Source organism: Carettochelys insculpta, chromosome 19, assembly GCF_033958435.1.
Source record: "Carettochelys insculpta isolate YL-2023 chromosome 19, ASM3395843v1, whole genome shotgun sequence".
In the NCBI taxonomy this organism is placed as follows: Eukaryota; Metazoa; Chordata; order Testudines; family Carettochelyidae; genus Carettochelys; species Carettochelys insculpta.
In genome coordinates this window covers 553,827-573,927 of record NC_134155.1, presented here as the reverse complement: position 1 = coordinate 573,927, position 20,101 = coordinate 553,827, and the positions used below count along the sequence as shown (strand labels likewise).

At 47.9% G+C, this 20,101-nt stretch overlaps 1 protein-coding gene and 1 long non-coding RNA gene across 7 annotated transcripts in view; one reads left to right on the top strand and one right to left on the bottom strand.

Annotated features, from left to right (window-relative positions):
- Nucleotides 1–20,101, top strand: part of INPP5K (inositol polyphosphate-5-phosphatase K) — a 75,758-nt gene that overhangs the window by 25,169 nt on the left and 30,488 nt on the right. The gene's annotated exons all lie outside the window — the stretch shown is intronic.
- LOC142022969 (uncharacterized) lies at nucleotides 2–20,041 on the bottom strand. Its single transcript, XR_012648092.1, has 4 exons — nucleotides 15,795–20,041; nucleotides 12,587–12,715; nucleotides 2,450–2,698; nucleotides 2–2,159 (listed from the first exon to the last, which is right to left on the bottom strand). It is a non-coding gene; the product is annotated as an uncharacterized LOC142022969 (long non-coding RNA).

Sequence of the window (20,101 nt, the reverse complement as noted above, 5' to 3'; positions counted from 1 at the left end):
ATACTATTCATCCTTCACTATACGAGCACATTTGGTTCCCAAATTTCTGCTTGTAGGCAAAAATTCATGAGTGACACTAACTTCCCATTAAAATACATGTAAAAGTCTCCAATTTGTTCCAAGGGTTTGTAACTTGACATAAACCAGTTGGGTTTAGGTACTTTTGTGATATATTTGAATAGTTTGGCACCAGAAATAGAACGTAGTGTACATATGTAGAGCAGGGATTTCCAACCTGTGGGTCGGGACCCAAATATGGGTCCCATTAGATTTGTTTAAGGTCACCAGCTGGGCAGTTCCCAGCTGCATGTGGCTATTAAAAAGCCATTTGCAGTTTCTTAATACTGCTGCCTCAAGGCAGATATCTATCAATAGTGATAACTGCTGGAGATGGCAGCTATCTCTATCACTAGGGATAGCAATTACCTTACGCCTAGGTGCTGAAACCTTAACACTGGAGTTAATTGCTGGGAGCAAGAGGGCTGGGGGAGCCACCCAGCTTAGCAGCCCCAGTGAAGAGGCTGTGGGAGGAGGAGGAGTGTCTGAGGCTGGGGCTGTTGAGGGATGCAGAGGGGGTCTAAGACTGGGGGAAGTTTGGGGCTGCAGGGAGAGTCATTATAATGCTGGGGGCGATTTGGGGCTGCTGGAGGTGTGTGTAAGCCTTGGGGCAGTTTGTAGCTGCTGAGGGGGGCGGGTCTAAGGCTGGGGGAAGTTTGGGGCTGCTGGGTAGGCTTAAGGTTGAAGGCAGTTTGGGACTGTGAGGGGGTCAGTTAAAACCTGGCCGAGGGTGAAGTCTGCGGGGCAGGCAAGGGGGTCTAATAGAGTAAACCCTGGAGTTACCCAGGGGTTGTTCTTGCAACCCCTGCATAACTCGAATTTTCTCTGGGGCACCTGGCATTGGCCACTGTCGGCAGACGGGATACTGGGCTGGATGGACCTTTGGTCTGACCCAGTATGGCCGTTCTTATGTTCCTGCAAGGGGAGTGGAGCCAGGAACCACCAGGGCTGGTCAGTTTCCTGGCTGCCAGAGTGACAGGAGCTGGGGACCAGGAGCAGGCTGGTTCCAGTCTCCCCATGGCTTGTGAGGCTGGGAAACTGATCAGCTCATGGCTGGTCAGTTTCACATTCCTGCCATTGCAGGGGAGGGAACCAGGCTAAGAGCCTTCTCCTTCTCTTCCCCCAGCCAACTGGCTGTCAGACAGCTGCATGTCTGAGGGAAGGGAGGGAAAAGGCTCCAGCTGTGGGTCTCCCTGCACCCAGCCAGTGACCCCATGGCTGGAGCTGAGCCAGATACAGGGCTGTGGGTCACCCCGACCAGGGACACCACTCATGTTAGTGGGGGAAGTTCACTCATATAGCGAATAAAGGTAGATATAAATGTTCCTTGTATTAGCAAGTACTCATTAAACAAGGGATGAGTGTATATATTATATTCAGGCAGAGAACAAGCTGAGATGAATCTTGTGCCATAGTAAATATCTGTCTAATGAACTAAATGGGGCTGGAGTTTTTCCAAACTGCTAATGGACTTTCATGGGCAGTGGATGAACGCCAGGCTCAGGGAAGCCCCTAGCCCACCCCTTCTGCTGAGGCTCTGCCCCTTCTACCAGCTCTGGAGTGCTGCGGAGCACTTGTGCCCCAGCCCCAGAGCCTGGACTCCCCCATCTAAAGTATCAGGAGGGCAGATGGCCTTTGTTCCCTCCCCACCTTATCCTAGAGTTCAGGCTGACACCCGTTAGGCCCAGCTTGGGCCTTTGACCATGAGGGGAACAGCCAGTCAGACAGCCTGCCCTTCCTTCCTCCCTTCCCCTGCAGTACAGCACCAGGAGGCAGGAAGGAGCTGGAAGTGTCACATGGGCAGAGCCACCAAAAGCTATTTGAAGAGGCTCAGCCTTCCCTAGCCCTTTGATACCTGCTGCTAGTGTTGACTATGAGGTTATTAGATCTATTAGTTCTTCTTTGAGTGCGGTCCCCAGGGTGCCCAGCACCACAGGTCAGAGACTTTTGTAAGGAGTATTGAGTGTGGCTGTGCATGCACTAATCCAGTGCATGCCATTAGCACCACTAGGAACAGCATGTGCAGCCCCGCTCTCTCCTCACTTCCGTCATCACCACGGTCAGCTGCAGACGGAATGTGGCTCTCTCCTCTTCCCACACACCTGTCATTAGAGATTATATAGCATAGGGTTATTAATTCATAGTTTTCTGTCTAGACAACTCTTATTAGTATTTATATATAGTAATATATATATATAATTATTATTACTATATACTTTTAAAAAAAAAAAAGAGGAGGAGGAAGAAGAAAGAGGGGAAATTTCCTCTTCTCATCTGTTTCACTTCCTTGCTCAAGATCGCTGTCGCGACTTAGTTTAAAAAGAAGAAGAACACAGAAGAAGAACAGAGGCAAAAGCGGTTCAAGAAAGACAAAAATACTTCTAATACTTGCTTTAAAAAAACAAACTCTGAAGTGCTGTGTTCTTCTTTGAGTGGTCCCCATGGGTGCTCCATGTTAGGTGTCAAGCCTGCCCCAGCGCCGCAGTTCAGAAATATTCAAGATGTAGTTAGCCGGACCACTCATGTGCAGGAGCGTGCCGGGCTCTTTGTGCGCTTTTGGTCATGTGTGCGATCCGGTCCAAGCAAATTCCTCTCAACTGCCAGTGGCTGCAGATGGACTTCGCTTGTGCCCCTCACACGCCTGAAACAAAAGTAGAAAAATCATCTGTTAACAGTTGGTTTTTACCTGTTTTTCAAGTATTTTAACAGTTTCTTGTTGTATATAGTTTAAAAAAAAAAGGGAGGAAGGAGTATTTCTTAAAGCAACTCGCAGATAAGTTTTAACTTAACAGTGGCTCTTACTGACTGTTGGCGACCGGTTACAACTCCTAAGTACTGTTTCCTATTAAAACGTGTGTGTGTGTGTGTGTGTGTGTGTGTGTACACACTGTTGTTTATCCAAAAAAAGAAAAATGCCTGCAAGAGGGTTTAAAAAATGTGTTTCATTCCGTGAAGCCGTGCCAGCTTCCGATGGCCACAGCAGATGCATTCCCTGCTTGGGGGAGACCCATATACCTCAAAAATGTCCCCACTGCTCTAAACTGGCTGCAAGAACCAGAAAAGACAGGGAGATGAGACTAAAGATGATCTTATTCGATAAGGCTCTTCAGCCTACAATCTCTGAGCTGACTCCTCCCAAGGGTCCGTCAGTGCTTCAAAAGCACAAAGCAACCTCTTTGACTCCCTCTGGCCATAAGAAAAAGAAATCCTCTCCCACTCGATCCTTGCCGGTGTTACCTATGAGCAGGACAAGTGAGGTTGAAACACGTGATCCCTCTGCAGCTAAAAGGGACAAACGGCCTAGAGAGCAAGACCAGCGAGTATAGCACAGGTGCTCGGGCAAGGCTTGAAATCGAGGAATTTGCATACCTCAAAATGATCGGCACCGGAATGTGCGGCACCGAGACAAGTAAAAACAGTGTTGGCGCTGGGGGACCTGGTGCTTAAGATCATGGCACCTACAATCGCAGTATGGTTGGAACCCACACTGAGGGCATCAGAACGGAGATGGGTGCTGATGACGTCAAAACAATTGGCACCGACAGACTCTGCACCGAGGCATATGGCACTGGGTGTGGTACCAACTGTCGGCACCGGTTCCGTTGGCACCATACACTTCGACCAGGGCCAGCTACACAGCCCAATAACCAAGACAGGTGCAGACTAAAGTTTGCCGCTGTAATCCTTTTTCTAAGTTGGTTTTCATGTCATTGCCGCCATTCCATAAATCTCTGATTGAACCAGTTGTACTAGAACGGCCTCTAATGCCTCTGTCACCATTCCTTAGACCTCCATCTCCTTTTCTCAGGCCTCCTTCTCCTTGGCTCAGACCTCCCCCTCCTACCTCACAACAACCACACGAGTCGCACGAATACTCTCACCAGATTTCCCTGTCTTCTTCTCCATCATTGAGTGAGTCTCACCTACCTTACTCCTTCCACCACCATACCTACAGGAGACAGTCGCGTTCCCACTCTTCCTCACCGGGATCACATTTCTATTATTGTTCATGTCCGTGTCATCACGAAGACTACTATAGACAACACTACTCTCATAGATCCAGGGACAGATCCCCAGACTCACGTCCCCCATATAGCTACTCTACGTCTCCACCTCCAAAGAGGCGTAGGCACTTCTCATCAAGAGAATGCCTAGAACCAATGCTCCCTGCTCCCCTGAAACCCACAGAGGAGCAGCCATAAGAAATGGTGGAAGAGCTAATGGAGGCCCATCAAACTGATGTTGCCTCATCATCCTCGGGTGAGGCTGTTGTCCTGGGTGACATATCCTCTCCTGACCATCTTAGACAATTTCAGGAGCTGTTTAAGAGGATTGCACAGACTCAGGACATACAAGTTGCGGAGGTACAAGAAAAGCAACATAGGCTTCTTAGGAATTTAAAACCTCCAACATAGTCCAAGAATAGCCATCCCACTAGACTATGCCATTACAGAGGCCGCAGATAATATCTGGCAGACCCCTGCCTCCATCCCACCAACCAATAAGAGAGTGGACAAAAAGTATTTTGTCCCCTCAAAAGATATGGAGTTTCTATTCAGTCACCCTCAACCCAACTGTCTTGTGGTGGAGTCCTCACAACAAAGATCAAAGACACGGCAATATAAATCCATGGTGTCAGATAAGGATGCTAAGAGGCTAAACCTAGTCAGATGAAAGGTCTGTTCATCCTCTACACTATTGTTATGAATGGCGAATTATGCCACCCACCTTTCCAACCATAACTTTGATAATTATATGAAACTGACATCCCCAATGGAATATCTCCCTGATGACGGGAAACCTATATTAAAATTGATAGTCCAGGAAGGATATACCGCCCCACGTACGGGAGTTCAAATTGCTCTAGATGTCGCAGACACAGCTGCATGATCTACTGCAACCGTGGTCATAATGAGGTGAGTCTCCTGGCTACAAATGTCTGGCATCCCTAAAGAATTGCAAACAAAGGCGGAACACCAAATCAAAACTGTTTGCTGAGTCTACAGGTACAGTTTTACATTCTAGTAAGGAGTTGACAACTACTTTGTGAACATTGGCTATGTATACCCCCCTGTACAGGAGGAGGAGATACTACCCATATCAGCGCCGCTATAATTACCAACGTCAGTGGCCACATTATCACTAACATACCTATGACTGGGGCATCGTCAACAACAACAGAGACCCCTGAGGCAGTGTAACATGCAAGGCCGTAACCCTGTGCCACAAACCATGAGGCAGCAGGTTTAACTACTATGTTGAGGACTGCAACACCACACTCATCACCCAGTGCAAACAGCCAGTGCATCATCTGTTCCACTACTGCCTCAGATGATTTTACCAGCAGTGGCGGACCATCACCACAGACATGGGTGCTGGGGATAATTTCTGCGGGCTATACCGTACCATTCCATACCCTTCTGCTAACCAACCCCCTATCCAGTCACTCTTCAGAGACCCCTCTCACGAGACATTGCTAAAGTGCGAGGTGGACCACCTCCTGTCCGTTGGAGCTGTCGAGAGTGTACCTGATGAATTCAAGGGCAATTCACGCTGGGCATGGATCATTTTCAGTACAAAGTCCTGCCATTCAGTCTGTCATCGGTGCCCAGGGTCTTCAGAAAGATGCTCTTGGTAGTAGTGGCTTACCTACGCTGCCTAGATGTTTTCATTTTTCCATACCTAGACAATTGTCTTTTGAAGGGCCACTCAAGTGCATATGTCCTCCGTATGATAAGCAGTACCACGAAGACGTTTCAATCTCTGGGCCTCATCATCAATTTTCAGAAATCAACCACCAAGCCCATGCAGGACATAGAATTTATAGGGGCTCGTCTCGATTCTATTACAGCAAAAGTATACTTACCAACACCTTGTTTTCATGCAGTACAATCGGTAATACAAATCCTGATGCATAGTCCTACGAGACAGGTGACCACTTGTCTCTGGCTCCTGGGTCACATGGTGGCCACCACATCAGTGGTCCAAAATGCTAGGCTGCATTTTCGCTGTCGCCAGCATTGGCTAGCATCAGTATTTACGCCAATGAAACACACCATTCACAAGAGGGTGTCGCCAACTGCAGAGGTTCAAAAATCCTTGCGGTACTGGATGAAACCCAAAAATCTACACTCTGGGGTTCCCTTTCATCAACCCCAGACTTTCATTTTTATAACAACAAACGCTTCCAGCATGGGCAGGGGAGCACACATGGGGGACAAATCAGTGCAAGGACGTTGGTCGCAGCAGGAGATGACTCTACACATAAACATGCTGGAGCCTAAGGGTGGTGTGCAGTTCTTGCAAACACTTCCTACTGCATATTTGGGGGTGCAGTGGTAGGCATCAATACCGACAACATTACCACAATGTATTACATCAACCAACAAGGTGGGACCAGATCTCGCACACTGTGCGCAGAGTCTGTTTGACTATGGAACTGGTGTATGGCAAATAGCATAGTCTTAAGGGCCTCATACTTACTGGGCATGAGCAATGTTGCAGCAGATCTGCTGAGCAGGCAGTTTGCACCAGATCACAAGCGGGAGATCCACCTGGATATACTCTGCCGCATCTTCCACATTTGGGACTTCCCTCAAATAGACCTATTTGCTACTTACAACAACAGAAAATGTCCTTGTTTTTTGTTCCAGGGTGGGTCTTGGCCCAGGCTCACTAGGGGATGCTTTTCTCATACCATGGAAAGAACCTCTACTCTACGCTTTTCCCCATCTGGTTCTCATTCACAAAGTTCTGGAAAAGGCCAATCTAATACTCATAGCAACTGCTTGGGACCGTCGGCACTGGTTCCCACTGCTATAACAAATGTTGTTTTACCCTTTACACCCCCTCCCCATCGTTCCAGACCTTCTTACACAGAACTGGGGGACTTTGACCTACCCTCACTGTGAACTTTACATTTATGGCATGTTTGATTCTTGGTTCAGCCCCTCGGAGAACCTATACTCTGAGCAGGTCAAGGAGGTATTGATATGTAGCAGACGAACTTCCACACGAAAGACTTACCTCTATGAATGGAAGTGGTTTACATCCTGGTGCACCTCCAGACAATTACATCCACTGGCGACACCCATACGCACAATCCTATATTGTTTATTGGACCTCAAACAAAGAGGACTCAAGCCACTGTCCCGAAAGGTCCACCTGGCAGCCATATTGGCTTTTAGATGCACTATAGAAGGGTCAGTGGTTTTCACCCATCGAATTACGACCTGGTTCTTAAAAGGCTTTGCGAACTTATGTCCTCCTGATAAACCAATAGTGTCTCCATGGAGCTTGGACCTGGTGCTGGACACGCTGCGTAGACCACCTTTTGAACCTCTAGCCACCACGTCGCTTCACTTACTTACCTTAAAGGCGAGATTTCTTCTGGCTATAACGTTGGATTGTAGAGTAAGTGAGTTGGCCACAGTAATGGCGATTCCACCTTATACAACTTTCTCTACGGACACGATGATACTATGTTTACATCCTGCGTTCCTTCCCAGGGTCTCCTGAGAATTCCATATACACAAACCGATAATATTACCATACTTCTATCCTAAACTGCACTCTTCGAGCAGAGAAACAAGGCTTCATGTACTTGATGTGAGGAGGGCTATGGCTTTTTATAGAGACAGAACAAAACTGTTCCATAAAATGGACAGATTATTCATATCCCTCACTCAGAGATCGAAGGGTGAGGGGCCAGCATCACAAAGGATCTTGAATATTATTACAACTTGCATTAAGATTTGACATTCATTACATAAAACCATGTTATTGGCTCCTCCCAAACCTCATTCTACCAGGGCAGTGGCAACTTCAACAGCCTTCGTCAGAGGAGTCTCCTTGAAGGACATTTGCAGAGCAGCAATGTGGTTATCTTATGACGCCTTCATTAAACATTGTGCGATACATCGCCATAGGGAGGAAGACACATGCCTTACGGCAGCAGTGCTTTGTGTGGTGAAGAACACATAACTCTGGAACCGGCCTCCATGCTTGGGGGATGTTAACTGCTGTATAGTCACCTAACGTGGAGCGTCCATGGGGACCACTCAAAGAAGAAAGAGAAATTACTCACTTGTATAGTAATGATGGTTCTTCAAGGTGTGTTCCCATGGGTGCTCTACTACCCACCCATTCCTCCCTGCTTCGGACGTCTGTGTTATGTTTTTCAGATGCTCCTGAGGTGGTCTTCAAAGAACTGGCTTGGACCGGATTGCAAACGTGCCCAAAAGCATGCAAAGAGCCCGACGTTCTGCACATGCGCGGTCTGGCTAACTACAGCTTGAAGATCTCCAAGTTGCGGCACTGGGGTCGGCCTGACACCTATTGTGGCGTACCCATGGGGACACATCTTGAAGAACCATCGTTATTACACAAGCGAGTAACTCCTCTACCCTATGGCCACCTCGCATGGGCGCTTTCAGTGTATTCCCTGCCACAGAGAGTCACACATTCCTCAAGAAGGTTTACTAAGAGAGCTTAACTGACGGAGCAAAAAGAGATAAGCAACTGTGATTAAAAATGCTCCTCTTTGACAAAGCCCCAGAGCCACTGTCAGACTCACTTTCCACACTGGGTAACATCCCTTCTGTCAAGTACATTACTCATTCTTTACTGGGGACTGAGGCAAAGGCTAAGCCATTCCTTTTATGCTTCCTGCCCAGAGAGAGCACAGGAGACACACGGGGCCCTTTGAGCACAAAAAGACCAAGTCTGGGTTTACTTTTAAAACTAACAGCCATGCTTCAGGGAAGGCAGCTCCTGTGCCCATGGCACCAGCACTGCCAGAAGCAGCAGCATGATCACTACTGGCACTGGCAGACATGGGGGAAGGCTGCTGTACTGAGCACACAGCTGGCACTGAATTAAAATACAACTGCCACTAGTGCTGGAGAAACCTCTGCTGCTAGAAGAATCCTTGGTGCCGCGCATTCTCCCAGCACCAGGAGAACAACGTCAAACCCTACCACAGCAGCAGCAGATGGAGCTATGTATAATTATATTTTAAAAGAAAAAGGCGGGGTGGCACGGCCAATACCAGCACCAATACACTGAGAAGAGGCTGCTGTGCGGCACGTGCAACCGGCACTGGTTGAAATACAATTCATGCTGGAGGAACCTGCAGTGTTGTACTCTCTCCTGGCACTGGGAGAATAAACTCAAAACCTGCCGCAGCAGCAGCTCTCCCCTCAGCACCGTGGGAAACCATGGCTCAACAGACCAGTGTTCCCTCAGGGAACCATAGCATTCAATCCCTAACCATAACACATGGGGGCACTACGCATCTTCCCCCAGTCAGCCCTGCCACCACAGAATACTGTGGGGAGAAAAGAGAAGAAAGAAGTTAGAGCTTTCTCTCTTGTCAGTTTCAGCACTCTATGCACATTCTACTGATATGACCATTTAGAAGAAAGTGCTCCAAGTACTGTGTGTAGGCGCCTTTCTGCTAGAGACAGAAGAGATATGGAGATGCAGCTGAGACTTCTCCCTTTCGATAAAGAGTTTAAATTGTGCCAGACCTGCTCTTTAAAGTGATGATGTCCCTTCTGTCAGGGACTCGCCTACCTCCTCACTGCGGACTAAGGCAGCATGCAAGCCTTCCCCATTTCATTCCCTGCCCAGGGTGAGCATGGGACGAACTGGACTCGTAGGTCATACAGAAGCCCAAGCCCACCTGTGGCTTTAAACTCAAAGCTGCACTTCAGGTAAAGCAGCTTCAACCCCCACGGCACTGGCAAAGGCAGAAGAGGCTATGACTTCTTCACCAGTGGTGGCAGACCAAGCAGTGGGTGCTGTAATGAACTCTCAGCCAGCACCGGGTGAAACAGAGCCCTTGCCAGTGCTGTCTCCTGGCACTGAGGGAGCAACATCAAACCCTGGTGCAGCTCCAGGTCTCACCAGTGGCATCGTGCAAAGCCAGGACTAAAACAAACAAAGTTTCCCCAGGGAACTGTAGCCGCTATGTGGAGCCAATGTCAGACCTGCAATTAAGGCACTGAATGTCCCTTCTGTCAGGGACTCTGTTATCTCCTTACAGGGGACTAAGGCAAAGAGCAATCCTTTCAACATGCTCCCTGCCCAGACCGAGCAAAGCAGATGAACCGTGCACATCGGGCATACAAAGCTCAAGCCTGCCCCCAGCAGTAGTCATAAAAGCCATGCTTCAAACAAGCAGCCCCAACCTGCTCCAATGGCACCGGCAATACCAGAAGGAGTTGTGCAGCCATCTGTAGTACTAGCAGACCAGGCTCTGGCTTCTGTGCCAGACATGCAAACGGCACCAGCTGAACCACAGCTGTTACCAGTGCCTGAAAAACTTGGGCACTCACACTGTATACATTGCCTCGGAGGAGCTCACATCCTGCAGCTGCTCTCAATGCAAGCATGCCACTGTGCAGGGAGAAACGGAGCTGTGCCGAAATGCTCCCTTTTACTGTTCTTGGGCTGATGCCAGACTAACAATTCAATGCTGACAATCTCCCTTCTGACAGGGACTCCATTGACTCCTCAGTGAGGACAAAGGCAGGGACCAAGCCTTCCCTGTTATGCTTCCTAGCCAGGGTGAGCATGGGAGATGAACCAAGCACATCAGGCATACAAAAGCCCAAATCTGCCTCTGGCTTTCACCTTAAAGCTGTAATTTGCACAAACTGACTCCCACTCCTGCTCTAAACAGTACCAGTAGAGCTGACGGAGGTTGCATGACCATCACTGGCACCCAGAGACCAAACTGTGGCTGCCATGCTGAACACACAAATGATACTGGCTGAACCAGAGGAATTACCAGTGCCACAACAACACGCAGTACTGCATTCTATCTTGGCGCTGGGGGAACATCATCAAATTTTGGTGCAGCTGTTGTCCCATGTTTCACTAGCGTGGCCCCCAATGCCATAGAAGACTAGTCTGAAAACAAACACTGTTCTTTCATGGAACTGCAGTCCACGCACCTTAACAAGATCACAGTACTACTTGCCATCCCTATACCATCCTACCACCGTAAGAATGGTTACCATTCTTATTCCAGGGCACCAAGGTATTACTAATCACCTTGTCCTCACTACTCTGCAGTATGCCGACCTTGTTCACCCAGAGTATTTAGTCAATTGCCCGATGCCCTCACATCCCACTCTTATAGATCTAATAGACATTACTGCAGAAGTGTATTCTCATTACAGCGCTCATCTCCAAGTGCAGCTCATCCACCTCACAATGTTTGCTACAGTGGTCCCATTAGGGATCATTTGAGAGCATCTACTGTGCACAGCACCAGCCATCTCCTACCTTCTCTGTCTCCTCACACCATGAAAAGGAGATAGAATTGTGTAATACTCATGTGTCAGATGATCTTGGGTCACAGCTGTCTCTGAACTCGCCAATGGCTGAACCTGCGTTGTCTCACGGAGAAGCAGTCACACCTTTTTTCTCCTGTCAACCTAAAACAGTTTCAGGATCTTTTAAAGAGTGGGAATTAGCCAGAAAATCACCTTAACAGAAATGCCAAAGAAACAATATGAGCTTAAAAAATTACAACCACCTGTCATGGCCAAGGTGGATCTACCACTCAATGATAATGGAGGCAGCCCATGAAATCTGGCCAAACCTAACTCTGCCTACACCCACAAATAAACGTGCCAATAAAAACTATTTTCCTTGGCTGAAAGTATGGACTTTCTGATTTAAATCCACGGCCCAATTCTCTAGGTGTTGCCAACTAGAGTGCAAAAACAACAAAATGCAAAACTATCCTTTCTAATCAGGAGCAAAAACATCTGAAGCTGTCTGGTAGAAAGATGCATTCATCTTCTCCACTTCAACTACACATAGCTAATTATTCAGTGCTTTTAAGCTAACTGTGACTTTGACAGTTACTTCAAACTTTCTCAACTATTCCTCATCTTTCTGATGCTAAGAGACCTATTCTCAAACCTATATTCCAGGAAGGCCACAGAGTGCATCAAAATAGCATGGCAGATGGCATTAGACTCTGCTGATACAATATCCAGAGACATAGCCTCAGCCATTGTTACGCCAAGATCCTCATGGCTGCAGACAGCAGGTGTCTCGACAGAACTCCACACAAAAGTGGAGGACTTACCATTTGCTGAAACCAAGCTCTTTGTAACAAACACGGACAACATCATATATTTCAGCAAAGACACACATAATACAAATGTAGACAGTATTGTTCAAGAGCAGGCAAATGTCACAAATCTCTGGGGAGTGCCTTCCTTCTTTCCTGTACGCCTTTCCACCTATTCTTTGATAGCCAGAATCCTTGGGAAAATCCAGACAGATGGAGCACAAATCATTCTCACAGCTCCAGTGCGGCCAAATCGGATCTGATTCTCCAAACTCTCTCAGAACAAGGGTACCATGCTTCACCCCAGACCACATGCATACCCTCCATCTGATGGCCTGGTTTTCTGTCTGGCTCCCATAGAACGCCCACAACTACTCCCAGCAAATGACAGATGTGCTGTTACAGAGCACGTGAGAAACAGTACACAATACTTACCTTTCCAAGTGCAATTGCTTCTCATCCTGATGCTCTGAGTGGGACATACAACGCACAAAAGCCTGCTGCAAGAGCGTCTTGACTGCAGTCTTGGTGGGACCACCATTCCAGTCAATGGCAACATGTTCCCTGGCCATGTTAACAATGAAAATGCTATTTTTAGTGGTGATAACATCAACTTGAAGGCTGAGTTATATAGCTACTTTAACCGACTCTCCACCACATACAACCTTCCATAAACACAAAGTGGTATTATGACCACATCCTACCTTTCTATGGCAAGTCTGCTCTCAATTCCACATTAATGAACCTATAATCCTAACTATCTCCTACCCTAAACCGCACACTTGCAATGTGCAAGCCAAACTGCGTGCTTTGGATGTCAGGAGAGCCATATCCTTCTACAGAGACAGAACACGATCCTTTAGAAAAATCACAAAAATTATTTTTATCCATAGCATGAAGATCAAAGGGATTGCCCCTGCGATCCCAACCTATATCATGACTCATATCTACATGCATAGCGTAATGCAGTTATGCTCGAAACAAACCACTCCCCGTATTTCTGAAGACACATTCTACAAGATCAGTGGCAACATCTGTACCCTTTCTAAAGGAAGTACATGTGTCATGCAGCCGAGTGGTCCTCTGACCACACGCTCATGATGCATTGTGCAATGCACTCTCATGCAGATAACAATGTGGCAGTAGCTAATACAGTATGGGCCATAGTGGATGCACTGAATCAAAACCCACTATCCAAATAAGGGTGTACTGCTCTATAGTCACCTATTAGCCGTGTCTACACGTGCACGCTACTTCGAAGTAGCGGCACTAACTTCGAAATAGCACCCGTCACGGCTACACGTGTTGGGCGCTATTTCGATGTTAACATCGACGTTAGGCGGCGAGACGTCAAAGCCGCTAACCCCATGAGGGGGTGGGAATAGCGCCCTACTTCGAAGTTGAACGTCGAAGTAGGGCACGTGTAGCCGATCCGCGTCCCGCAACATCGAAATAGCGGGGTCCGCCATGGTGGCCATCAGCTGAGGGGTTGAGAGACGCTCTCTCTCCAGCCGCTGCGGGGCTCTATGGTCACCGTGTGCAGCAGCCCTTAGCCCAGGGCTTCTGGCTGGTGCTGCTGCAGCTGGGGATCCATGCTGCATGCACAGGGTCTGCAACCAGTTGTCGGCTCTGTGGACCTTGTGTTGTTTAGTGCAACTGTGTCTGGGAGGGGCCCTTTAAGGGAGCGGCTTGCTGTTGAGTCCGCCCTGTGACCCTGTCTGCAGCTGTGCCTGGCACCCTTATTTCGATGTGTGCTACTTTGGCATGTAGACGTTCCCTCGCAGCGCCTATTTCGATGTGGTGCTGCGCAACGTCGATGTTGAACGTCGACGTTGCCAGCCTTGGAGGACATGTAGACGTTATTCATCGAAATAGCCTATTTCGATGTCGTTACATCGAAATAAGCTACTTCGATGTAGGCTTCATGTGTAGACGTAGCCATTGTGGAGCATCCCCAGGGACAGCACTAGAAGAAGAAAGAGAAGTTACTCACCTTGTGCAGTAATGATGGTTCTTTGAGATGTGTGTCCCCGTGGGTGCTCCACTTCCTGTCTGCCTCCCCTCTACTTGGTGCAAGAGACATAGTTAGGACATCAATTAAGTAATTGAGGAGAGAGCAGGGCTGCAAGCGTAGTCTCTAGTGAAGTGAAGTGGCTTAGCACATGTGGAGCGCCACTCAGTACTGCTTGCAAAAGTCTCTGAGCTGCAGTGCTAGGTGAGCCCAACACCTCCCATGAACCACGAAGGGGGGGACACATTTCGAAGAACTGTAGTTACTGCACAAGTTGAGTACTGTAACTCTTTTTCAGACTCATTCAAAGGTCAATGCTAGATAAACAAACACTTCTGGCTTAAGCGGGAGTAGAAGTGGCAATGTGGGTCTGAGCCTGCATTTGGAAGGGCTAGGTGGACAAGGCATGCACCACATCTTTCTATTAGAAAACATTGTCTTCAAATGGCAAACTTTTGCTTTTTAATAAATGGATACCATTTGAGTTGATACTCTCATATTTTGAGCCCATTTTCTTGCTACTTAAAACAAAATGTTTAGCTTTTTTTCTTGTCTGAATGTCGAAACTGATTTTCATTACTTCATAAAAAGGTGATGAATTACTATACTGATATAGCATCATTATCCTATCTCTTCTAATGGCCTATACCAGATATTTCAGAAGACGAATCATGGAACCTCAGAGCACATAATTATGGAATACTTTTCTTGTTGATCAGGTTGTCTTCCTAACCCCCATATGTTAGTGGCTGAGTCTTGCTACAACACGTATAAAATGTTTAGTTTGTATTGATTTTCACTAGCACTTTTTATGTAGCATTTTGTAAAAGTAGGCAAATATCTAGGTGAGTTGGTGGGGTACATGTAACATTGTAAAATAGCTAATATGTGAATTTAATTTGTTTCCTAATTGCTTTATTGTTTACAAGATGTTCAGGGCATGTTGGAATGGAGAAACTGGCTCCTGACCATCAGGAGTCTTATACTTATCTTTTTTTATTTTCAGGGGGCAGAAGACACTATTTTGGCTTAAGTAAGAGGAAAACTTTCTGGCTTTCTTAGATTGTAGATTTTGCAGATTCAAAGCAAAGGCTCACTCAGAGATTTTTCTTCAGGAATTTCCTGACTCTAATTGAATTTGTACCATCATCCTCTCTGCTTTAGCACTTAAAGATAATCTTATCACTGAGACGAAGTTAATTTATTAGTCTGACTGAAAGAAAGGCACTTTACCTGACCATGAACAGATAGCTGTAGTGTAACCAACAAATATAGGTAATTATGTAGTTTGAGAAATCTTGACAGAATAATTAATGGGGCATTAGTTTTCTTAAATATGAGTATAATGAACTCACTCTGAGTAACTCAAGTTAGTTAACTTAAAACACTTATAATGTGTGCATTCAATTTAATACTAATTTAGGTTTTTTTGATTTACCTATGGGGCACAGGGAGGCATTTTTGCGTTCTCAGTATGGTCACAAAAAGTGCTTTAAACCTACCAACTAGTCATTCAAAATTACTTAATGGATTTCTATGTTTTGTATTGTTCTGGATAGCGAGGTATACTTTTTAGCTTTCCGTCTTCATGTAGCTATTCCATATCATTAGATACAGGTGACCATATATTACCTTTGTATTTAGGCTCTTCATTTCGATATTGCCTTGCACAGCAGAGCAGACACTGTAGCTCGTAAAGACATCTATCTGTCAATTTGTATGATTACTGGAATATATGGGATTGGTTACTTCATGTATATTACTTAATCACTTAAAATCCTTCCATCTCTCATATGAAGTGAGTCAGACCTGCATGTAGGGGAAAGGGTGCTCCATTTTAATCTGAGTGATATCTCTGGTTTATGATAGTTTGTTGAAGTTTGTCAAACTGCCAGTTTTTCTTACGCATCCTGCTTCTGTAATCCTTGTAAATCAATTTGGTACAGTTCATTCTAATTCCTCTGCCATAGGGTATGATCTTTTGTCTATTTAACTGTAAAACAGTATAACCATACAGTGGATGCAGTAGTCTTCAAAGTAATCTTCCCGTCACAAAGAGAATCCAGAAAGGCTCATGTCTTCTCTTCAGTGCTTTTTTTCTAGGGGAAAAAAGTGCCAGAACTCAAGTCTGATGATTCCTCACAGGGGTCCCCACACTGCTGCAGGACTGGTGAGGGCTCCTGCTCCATCCCCATGCTGCTGTGGGACTAGTGGTGAAATTTTTTCTGGTGTTTTAGCAGAAAAAAGGGCTGGAATTCTGTTCCAGTGCATTCCGGCAGGAAAAAAAGCCCTGCTTCTCTTGTTGATATATGGTATAAAAGGAAACACCAAACCATAGTGATTGGCTGCATTTTTGACATGACATCTGGTTTCAAGCTACTTAGATGCAAGAATCTGCTGCCTGTAGACAAGATGTTAGTCCTCTACTAGATATTATAAATCATTTTATTATGGAAAAGCTTGTGTGCTAAGTATAGAAATTATGCTATCATTATAACACAGTGGAGTAGCTAGCAGGAATCCATTGCTGTCTCTCTTCTACATAGCAGGTGATAAAACTATGCAAAGACTACTAGTTACCTAACTAGCATCAGTGAAGCTGTCCGGATAGCTATCAATATAAAATTATTCCTGGTCTTTTAAAATATTAGAAACAGAATTGGAAATAAGAATATATTGTTTAAAAAAATGGATTTGTGTGATGCAGATCAGCAAAAAGACAGAAACTGCCTGAAAAGTGCTGTACCCTCCCCATAGATGGCCATTGGCTTGAGGTCAGGTTAATTTCTGCATTAACTCTTGTTCTTCCTCGAGTGTCCCCGTGGGTGCTCCACGATAGGTGTTGGGCTCGCCCCGGCACCGCAGGTCGGATCTTTCCAGCAGTTTCTGCCAGACCGCGCATGCGCCGGCGTGCACCGCTCCCTTGCGCGCTCCCGGCCACGTGCGCGATCTGGTCCCCGCCAGTTCCTCTTTAACCACCATCGGCTGCAGACGGAATCTGCTCAGGCTACGGCCAGAGTTAGCGTATTTAATGTTTTTAAAGTGTTTAGAGTTTCTTTTTCAGTCTTTTAGCTTAAGTTAGCTTGTTATTGTTTTCAAAAAAAAAAAAAAAAAAAAGAGTAAAAAGTAAAGTTTTACAGCCTTAGTAGCAAGCGGAGCAGCGGAGGCCCGGGGACGTAAGGCCACTAGGCCTCCTGCCACGGCAGGCTGAGTCCGAGAGGGGAACAGGCACAGAGAAGGTGCTAAGTACCCTATTAACAACTCAAAGACTCACCACAATGTCCTCTTCAGGATTCAAAAAGTGAGAGTCATACCACGAAGCGATGCCGGCCTCCGATGGGCACAGTCAGTGCATTAGGTGCCTTGGGGAATCTCATGTCACCCAGAAATGCTCCTTCTATGCAAAGCTCACAGCCAGAGCAAGGAAGGACAGAGAGATGTGGCTGAAAATGCTGCTCTTTGACAAGGCCCTCCAGCCAGACGCACCGGAGCGGCCTCAGCAGGAGGGACCCGCAGGGGCCCATAAAAGGAAAGCTGCTTCCCTAACCCCATCAGCGCAAAAATGGAGGAAGCTTTCACCAACCCGATCCCTGCCGGCAGCCACAGCGAGTGGGACGGGTGGAGCGCATAGTCCCTAGCCGCAGTCACAGCTGAGCGGCGGCGGCGCGGAGACGCACGTGGCAGAGGCTGAGCCTCCGATAATCAAACAGCCGCCCCGCACCACGGGCAGGGCAGCGGCCAGGCAAGCGCTGGAACCAGCGGCACCGCAGCTAGCGGCACCAACCCCCAGGGAACCGGTGGTGCAGAGCTCGCAGGCACGCGGCCTGCAGGCACCGGGGGAGACCACCCGTGTGGCACCGCAGCGGAGCGTGCCAAGTGCGGCGCACACAGCGGGGCTGAGATCCCTGACGCGGAAAGGGGCGGAGCCAGCCCCACAGCGGAGGGGAAAGGCTGCACAGAAAAGCCGGCACCGCAGCCCTTCTCCAGACAGGGCTGCAGGGCTACTCGCTCTAAGCCCTCCACTTACGCTGCGGACTCCAACGAGGCGGCAGGGGTCACCTCCAGTATACCCTGAGCCCCCATCCCTGTTCCTACAGCCAGCATCACCATGGCTCGGACCACCATCGCCCTTCCTGGGCTTTGAACCCCTGGAGTACTGCCACAAATCAGTCTCTCCATTATCTCAATCACCCAGACAATCTCACTCCCCCAGACGCAGCGGGTATGCGCCTCCAGAGTGGTCCAGGTCTCCATCTCCGGAACAGTGCCCGTGTTGCCATGGTCACCCCTATCACATGGGGCATAGACACCATAGGCATACTCCCAGGGACAGATCCCCCCAGACGGTTCAATATCCCCAAGGGCAATCGCGGACGGGGACGGAAACGCAGATATCTCAGGGGGAGTTGATTCTGGAACCCCGAGATTTTCCCTCGCAAGTATCTAGCGAGAGGATGTATCACCGTCAACAGGACCCAGAGGGGTCCAGAGAGGCTTACCCTAGCGGTTCCTCGCTATCTTCCCCTGACGAGGCCACGGCCCCAGGGGACGTCCATCCTCCAGACGATCTCAAACAGTTCCAAGAGCTGTTTAAAAGGGTGGCCTTCACGCAAGGCATCCAAACAGCAGAGGTGCAGGAGAAACACCATAAGCTCCTTAAAAACCTGAGACCTCCGGCCTCTTCCAAAATAGCTATTCCGCTTGATGAAGCAATCATGGAGTCCGCCACCACAATATGGCAGACCCCTGCGTCCACTCCGCCTATAAACAAGAGAGCAGATAAGAAGTACTTCGTCCCGGCGAAGGGCATGGAGTTCCTGTTCAGCCACCCGCAACCAAATTCTCTGGTGGTGGAATCGTCTTAACAGAGGTCGAAAACTTCTCAGTACAAGACAGGGGGAATGGACAAAGATGCCAAGAAACTAGAGTTGTTCGGCAGAAAGGTCTACTCCTCCTCTACCCTACTGTTGAGAGTGGCGAATTATGCAGCGCATCTAGCGAACCAGAATTTCGACAACTACTCCAGGCTGACTTCCCTCATGGACTCACTTCCAGAGGACAAGAAGCTGGTGCTCAAGGCCATCGTGCAGGAAGGCTACGCAGCCTCGAGGACAGGAGTTCAGATTGCCCTAGACGTAGCGGATACGGCAACATGCTCAACAGCTACGGCAGTGGTCATGCGCAGGGAGTCCTGGCTCCAGACATCGGGTATCCTGAGGGATCTGCAGGCGAAGATCGTTGATCTCCCCTTTGACACGCAGAAGCTGTTTGCTGAATCAACCGACTCGGTCCTTCATTCCAGTAAGAACTCAAGAGCTACTCTCAGGACCTTGGGGATTTACACCCCTCCATACAGAAAGAAAAAGTATTACCCCCAACAAAGACGATACCAGTATCAACCACAGCGTCCCCAGTACCACAGGGGCTACAAGCAAGGGCGACATCAACGGCACCAACAGTACAGAACTCCCAGGCGACATTCTCAACAGAGCCGTGCGTCCTTGGGGCAGCGCCAAAGGCCACAAGTTTGACACACAGATCGAGGGCTGCACTATCACTACCATTGCGCAATGTCATCTGAAGCTACTATTCCACCATCGCCTCCGACCATTCTACAACCAGTGGCAAAAGATCACCACAGACAAATGGGTACTGGAGATCATAGCCACGGGTTACGCGATTCCCTTCCAGTCGCTCCCACCGCCACGACCTCCACCCAGACCCCACCTAAAGGACGCCTCCCACGAAGCGAGACTCAAGCAGGAGGTAGACCATCTTATGCTTATAGGGGCAGTGGAAAGAGTGCCGGAGCAACTCCGAGGGAAAGGGTTCTACTCAAGATACTTCCTCACAGAGAAAAAGACAGGAGGCTGGAGGCCCATCCTAGATCGAGGCCTCAACCGGTACTTGCGCAAGCAACGCTTTCGGATGATCACAGT